We start from the raw sequence: 7,678 nt of genomic DNA on the forward strand, positions 1-7,678 counted from the left end.
GCACACAGGTCTTGGGCTCTAAGTCTTTACTATCATGCTAGAGACAAAACACTGACTCATGAAGCAGAGAAAACGAAGATTCTTCTTCTGATCATGAATGACAACCACAGTATCTTAGACAACAGAAATACTCCGACTGTTTGGGTAAATAAATATACTTAAACTATACGATGTGTAGGAAAGACCATATGTGCTTTGAAATAACAGGGAAAAGAGCAATGTAATTAGAATAGCAAGTTTTTTGGTTTGTTTGTTTTTTCTTTAAAGATCTTTGTAGCAGCCTGCATAATGGCACCCAAATATAGGAGGTCCTAATTCATTTCTGGAACCTGTAACTATTCTTTAATTTAGATAAAGGGTCTCTGTAGAGGTGATGGAGTTAAGGGTCTTGAGATGGGAAGGTTATCCCGGGTTATCTGGGTGGGTCCTAAATGAAATCAGTGACCACAGAAGAGGGACAGAAGCCAATCGGACACAGACAGAAGAGAAGGCACAGGACCATGGGAGCAGAGATTGGTGTGGCTACGAGCCAAGAAATGCCTCCAACCACCACAAGCTCCAAGATCCGAGAACAGACCCTCCTCCTCCTCTCAAGCCTCTGCCGGGAGTGTGGTCTTGCGGCCCCTTAATTTCAATGAGTAATACTAACTTCAAGTTTCTGACAACCTCCGCAACTGTGGAAGAAAAAATATCTGTCATCTTCAACTATCAAGTTTATGGTTGTTAGCCACAGGTAACTGAAATGCCCATGATTGTGTCAATACAACATTACTGTCTACTTTTCATAAATTCTGAATAGAAGGGTGATACTGACATACGCTTTAAAGGGGAGACTCTCAAGTAAGTTTCAAAGCTATTTTCAAAAATTGCAAAGGGGGTGCCTGGGTGGTTCAGTCAGTTAAGCCTCCAACTCCTGATTTTGGCTTCAGTCATGATGGGAGAAAATGGCTCTGCGTGTGGGCCCACTTGGGATGCTCTGCATGCGCCCTCCCCCTCCCAACCACAGCCCACAGGCTCATAAAGGGGGGGGGGGGAGAAGGCAAACAGACTTCAAGCAGTCGCAAACCTCAGCTGTTTGTAGGGCCATTAAACTCTTAATATTGAAATGGATTCCAGCTTAGAAATTTTGTGCTTCACCTCCCCTCTGTTGCCGCCTTACTGAGAGTTTCCTGTATCCCCCACCAAAGGCTGAGAGACAGAGGTCTTCATCTCTAACAGCCTCTATTTAGGGTGCAAGGATTTTCATGAACACTAAAAATTAAAAAGCATTAGAAGAGTGAAAATCTGAAGAAACTGGGAAGATTGTTTCCAAACAACTCTCTCTGAAATTGCATTAAACGAATGAATGGTAGAAAAATATTGCATTTCTATTGCTTGAGGCCTTGGGAGAAACACATTTTTTAATAACCCTGTTATAATATCCCAAGGACTTTTGTTAAGGTATTACTTTCCATTAGTTGACAGTAGGCTGAGAACTGCCCTTCCCAATAAATGAATTTTTTATTGGCTTTATTTCACAAAGAAAAAAAGAAGGACCTATGCATTTTACCTAAAGAATCAAAGAATTATCTGAGATTTCAATGTCAATGAATAATTTAGATCAATGTAAGTCAATATACCTTAGAAGAGGTATTATAAGAGAAGTTAAACACAGTAATGTGGTTTTTTTTTTAAAGTTTTAAGAGATATAAATATGGACAAAGATTTGAAAATCATGATCATTTAATCTTACCGTCTGCAACAACACAGATGGATCTAGAGAGTAATAATGTGAAGCAAGTCAAAGGAAGACAACTACTGTATGATTTCACTCAGAAGTGGAATTTAAGAAGCAAAAGATTTAAAAAAAAAAAAAAAAAAGACTCAAATACAGATGACAAACTACTGGTTACCAGAGGGGAGATTGGTGGGGGGGATGGGTGAAATACGTAATGGGGATTAAGAATACACCTACAGTGATGAGCACTGAGTAAAGTACAGAGCTGTCAAATCACTACATTATACACCTAAAACTAATATAACAATTATACCTGAATAACAGTAATAGCACCTGGGAATAAAAATTTTTTAATTTGATAAATCAGTTCAGGTTGGTTGGTAATTTCTTACCATCTATGATGATTTTTTTTTCTATTTTAACATTTTTTCCCCAAATAGCACAAGCTAATTAAAGATAAGGGTTTATCTTATCATTTATCATCAGTAAAATACATACTTCGTTTCCTTGGATAATTTCCCCAACTTAGATCATTTTTGATAGTCATTTTTATGGCTCTCAAAGAACTAGACTCTTTAAAAATGTAACTATTAAGTGCCTTATGGTATTTCCATGATAATTAAAATATTTCAAATATGCCTTTACATAAGGTCTTTTTAGGGGCAGCTTGGTGGCGCAGTTGGTTAAGCAACCAACTCTTCTTGGTTTAGATTCAGGCCATGACCTCAGGGTCATGGGATCAAGCCCCATGTGGGGCTCCGTGCTCACCAGACTCTCCTTGAGATTCTCTCCCCCTCCGCCCCTTCTGCTCACACATTCTCTAATTTAAAAAAGGCGGGGCACCTGGTTGGCTCAGTGGGTTAAGCCTCTGCCTTCTGCTCAGGTCATGATCTCAGGGTCCTGGGATCCAGCCCCACATCGGGCTCTCTGCTCAGCAGGGAGCCTGCTTTCCCCTCCCTCTCTGCCTGCCTCTCTGCCTACTTATGATCACTCTCTCTCTGTCAAATAAATAAATAAAATATTTTTAGAAGAAAAAGTCTTTTAAGGACAGTGTCCACCTTTACTTTTGTCAATGATACTGAAGTACAATACAATAAACTGCACCCCATTTAAGCGTTTCAACAAGTTTTAATACCATTATACACCTGTGAAACTACCTCCCTAAGATATACAGTATTTCTTATGCCCAGAGAAATACAGTATTTCTTATGCCCAGAGGCTTTATTTTGTCCTTTTCCCAGATCATGGAACATTCACCCCCAGTCCTAGGTAATCACTGATCTGTCACTCTAAACTGGTTTTGCCTGTATTTTCATACAAATGGAAACATACGATGTATTCTCTTGTATCTGATTTTTTTCATTCAACATCTCTAAGACTTCACTGTACAGCTGTATGTATCCATTCATCCTTCCACTGCTGCACATTCTGTTATATGGATACACTAAACTTTGTTCATCATTCACCTATTAATGAACATTTGGCCAGTTTGGGGCTCTTACAACTAATCTTTTCTATAAATATTCATAGCATGGCTTGGGTGGAGATAAATTTTCATGGGGGAATATCACAGATATACTGTAAGTGTTTAATTTTATGCAAAATGGTCAAGCTGTTTTCCAAAGTGTTCAATAGTGTCTATACCGGTTTATGTCCTCACAACATATGGGAGTTTCAATTGCTCTACCTCCCTGATGACTCCGGGTGCTGTCGATCTTAATTTTAGCCCCCATCTGGTGTGTATCTGTACCTCTTTGTGGTCTGGATTTATATTTCCCGAACATTGAGCATTGGCATTGAGCATTGGCCATTTTTAGATGTTCCTTTGTGAGGTCCCTGTTCCAAGCTCTTGGGGAGCAGGGTCTATAACTTTTGTTGGAAGATATGTACCTACAGTCTTACACAGAGCCTGTCCCATGAGCACTCAGATGGTGACCACATATCTGTTGATATTCCAAAGTACTGTCACATAATCCCAAGACCTCAGGGTCCTCATCTCAGTTAGTATATAAAGAACCTACAAGAACCAAGTACTGGGGGCACCTGGGTGGCTCAGTCAGTTAAGCATTTGCCTTAGGTTCAGGTCATGATCCCAGAGTCCTGGGATTAAGCCCCGAGTCTGGCTCTGTGCTCAGCTGGGAGTCCCCGTGGGATTCTCTTCTCCCTCTGCCCCTCCCCTGCACTTGTGTGCTCATGCCCTCTTGCTCTCTCTCAAAATCTTAAAAGGAAAAAAAAAAAAAAAAGTGCTGCCAGGAGGTATGCCATCATGGAAAAGACAGGAAGCGAGGCAATTCTAGACTGAGGAAGCTGGAAGCTCAGCAAGTCTCAGCAGATACAGGCCCATCAAGATTCACTTCTGTTGAGAGGAAGGCATGTGGCCACCAGCGTGTTCACTCACCTTCCAAAAAGGAAGCCTCTGCCTAGGCTTTAGGTCTCACACCTGCCCCAACCACCAGGTGTTGGCGGGACCCTCACGACCACCCAAGCCAACCCTATCTATGGTATTCATGTGTTAGGGAAAGGGAAAAAGGTCCAGAGTGGTCAGGAACTAATCACTCTCCACTAATGAAAGTGAAAGCTCTCAACCTATCAAAGTCCACAGAGAATGGACTCTACTCCCCTATTGAAAGGTATCCCTGAAAGGCTCTAACAATGCCATTTGTGTGCATAAGTGCTTTAAAAGCCATAAGGCACCTAGAAAATATTAACATTTCATTGCAAGGATATTAACTTAGAGAGGAAATCTTTGAAAACACACAGATGCAAACCTAAGGAAAATAAAACTGAAAAACACTCATAAAATGGATAATGATGGGTTTTACTTTAAAGGTTTTGTTCATCCTTACACACCCTCTACTTCCTAGGGCAATTTTTCTTCCAGAATAACTTTCTGGACTAATAAACAAAAGGCCTTCTTGATAGGATTTAATCATAATGATAGTAAGATGTGGATCTTTGTTCTGACTTCTGTTAAAGAGCATTTCCCCACCCAAGGACCCAGAAGTCAAATGACTGGTCAAGGTTTCAAGGTAGAGAAGTTAAGGTATATAGAATACACCATATTTTCTAGTGGTGTTTTTGTTTGCAAACTGGTTGGCTTCTTTTTGGTCTGAGGAATTTAGTTCTCAGAGAATTTATTTCTAAGCAAACTGAAGGGGAAAAAAAGGTATCAAGCTGGTTAATTCCTTTTGGCTACAAATCTTAATGTGCTTAGATTGTTATAAATAAGTAATAGCAAAAGAGAAAACATTCACAAAAGATTTGTAACCAGAAATACAGGACATAGGTGCCTGGGTGGCTCAGTCATTAAACATCTGCCTTCGGCTCAAGTCATGATCCCAGGGTCCTGGGATCAAGTCCCGCATTGGGTTCCCTGCTTCAGGGGAAGCCTGCTTGTGTTCCCTCTCTCACTGTGTCTTTCTCTGTCAAATAAATAAATAAATAAAATCTTAAATAAAAAAGAAAAGAAAAAGAAATATAGGACATAAGATGTTTCCCTAAAAGTTCTGGTATCATGTGAATATAGTTAATGCCATTAACTATAAAAAAAAACTATATACTTTAAAAAACCATAAAAATGTAAGATATACATTAAAAATGTAAGATATACATATAACATTAAATGTTACCATTTACCAACAAAAAAATTAAAATTACTATTAAAAAGTTAATTTAAAATCATTAATTTTTTAAAAATTAAAAAGTTAAATTAAAAAGTTAAAATATACTATTAAAAAGTTCCAATATACAGAGGCTTATGTCCTTCCCATAATAAAAGTTTGATGATTTCTGTTCTGTAAGTCCTAAGGACAACAATGCTCCTAGACAGGAGTTAAGATGCAAAAATTGGGTCTAATTCTGACATTCTGAACATTAAAGCTTCACCAATTCAATGAAATCCAAAACTACTCTATCCAATCATGAAGGTACTAGTTAGTCAACCAATCACACACCAACTGGTTATGTATTTGACATGTAAAATGCTCTACTACAGCTTGTTTTCAATAAAAATGCTCATTGTTTCCATATTGAAAATCTTCGAAACATTAGCTGCTCTCTTTCATTCCCATTACGCTTCATGAGGAGAAGAGTAGGGATCAGAGACATCTCGGGGTGGGTGATATGGGTGCAAAGCCCAGTAGGGAGGGGACAGGCAAAGGAAAGATAAAAGGAGATCAAAGGAAAACACGGAGGACAAAATGCTGCAAACATATTCTCTATGGACCGCTTTCCCCTTTCAAAGAGCTTCCTATTACTTCCCTCCAAATCCCACTGCAGCCATTGCCACAACCACGACGCCGAAAGGAAAGATGGAAAATCAGCAGCAGCCCCTGCCACCGGAGTGGGAAGAGACTGGAACCGAGAAGGATGGGAGGCCCATCGGACCACCCAGCCTTCTGGGCCCTTCCCCCATGGCCAGTGGAAAGCCTGGTGACCCCAAGTCAGCCCCAAACTGGAATCCACCCACATGCCCACCCTCAGGAGAATGGATACGTAAGGTTCAGTGTGTGCAGGCAATGGGATACTACATAGCCATGAAGATGATGAACTCCTGCTGCAGACAGCCTCAGTGAACCTCGCCAACGCCAGGCTGAGCGGAAGGAGCCGGACAGAAACGGATGCAGACGCTCTTCATGGAGGTCCTCCAGGATCAAGGGGACCAATGGTTCCACCATTGCTGAGTCTCCCACTCCTCCCTGGGGCAGAGGCCCCATTCAGGGAGGTCCAGGGGTGGCCCATATGGCCGTGGTTGGTGGAGGGCCAATACTGAACCTCCTTTTCCAGGACCAGGCCATGGGGGTCCTTCCAGGGGAGGCTTTCACAAAGAGCAGAGAAATCCTCCAAGACTCAAAAGTTGGTTTCTTATCAAAAATACCTGCTGCCCCCATCAATAAAAACCCGAAATCTTGCCATTTCCAACGCCACGATGGAACTGGAGGTATTATGCTGAGTGAAATAAGTGAAGCAGAGAAAGACAATTATCATATGATCTCTCTGATATGAGGAATTTGAGGGGCGGGGTGGGGGGAGGGGGGTTGGGTGGAAAGGGGGAAGGAAGGGGGAAAAAATGAAACAAGATGGGATCAGGAGGGAGACAAACCGTAAGAGGCTCTTAATCTCAGGAAACTGAGGGTTGCTGGGGGGTGAGGGGGTAGGGATCAGGTGGCTGGGTGATGGACATTGGGGAGGGTATGTGCTATGGTGAGTGCTGTGAAATGTATAAGACTGATGATTCACAGACCTATACCCCTGGGGCAAATAATACATTATATGTTAATAAAATATATATATATATCTGCTGCCCAAGGATGGCCCCCAAGTTATGGAAGACAAATCCAACTGCCCTGTCTGCCCACACTTTGCCAAAAAGGACCACTGTTGATACGAGGATCTCTGTGCCTTCTCCCACACAGGCATCAGTGGACCTCTGTGAGACTGTGCCTTCCCATGCAGGCTGGAAGGAGCCCTCTGACCTAGCGGCCATATGCTTTCCTGTGGCCCTGTGATGGCTACTGTGGGGCTGTTCCACCCACCACCCTCAGTCAGTCACACCCACCCCCATCCACCACCTCCCCAGTCTGGGGTCCAGGGCTATTTTATTGCTGGTGCCCAGTGTGTGGGATTTCTTCTGATCCAGCCTTCAGAGACTTGCCTTTGGGACCCCATCTTTGCTCCCTTCAAGTGCCTCCTGGACCCTTTTCCCCCCTCACCAACCGACTGCTGAACAGGAAACCTCTCTGGTGCTATTTTTGATATATCCGTCCACCCAGGCCCCAGTACTGCCCTCAATTCCTGAGAGCCCTGGAGCAGTTTCCTTCTTCTAGCTGCTTGTTTTAAGTTCTTTCTATGTGAAAGCCCCTACCCCCAAAGTTGCCAGTTGCCCTGTGAAACTCACCAGGTTGACCTGGGCCAAGTATGGATGACTGGTGCAGAGTCACTCCCTGAAAGGCCACTCTCCCT

The 7,678-nt window shown here is 42.3% G+C and overlaps 1 pseudogene; it reads left to right on the forward strand.

The window, feature by feature from the left end:
- Positions 1 to 4,282: 4,282 nt before the first annotated feature.
- LOC116873071 lies at positions 4,283 to 7,151 on the forward strand (annotated as a pseudogene).
- Positions 7,152 to 7,678: the final 527 nt, after the last annotated feature.

Source organism: Lontra canadensis, unplaced genomic scaffold, assembly GCF_010015895.1.
Source record: "Lontra canadensis isolate GAN:19392208 unplaced genomic scaffold, GSC_riverotter_1.0 scaffold31, whole genome shotgun sequence".
Taxonomy (NCBI): Eukaryota; Metazoa; Chordata; class Mammalia; order Carnivora; family Mustelidae; genus Lontra; species Lontra canadensis.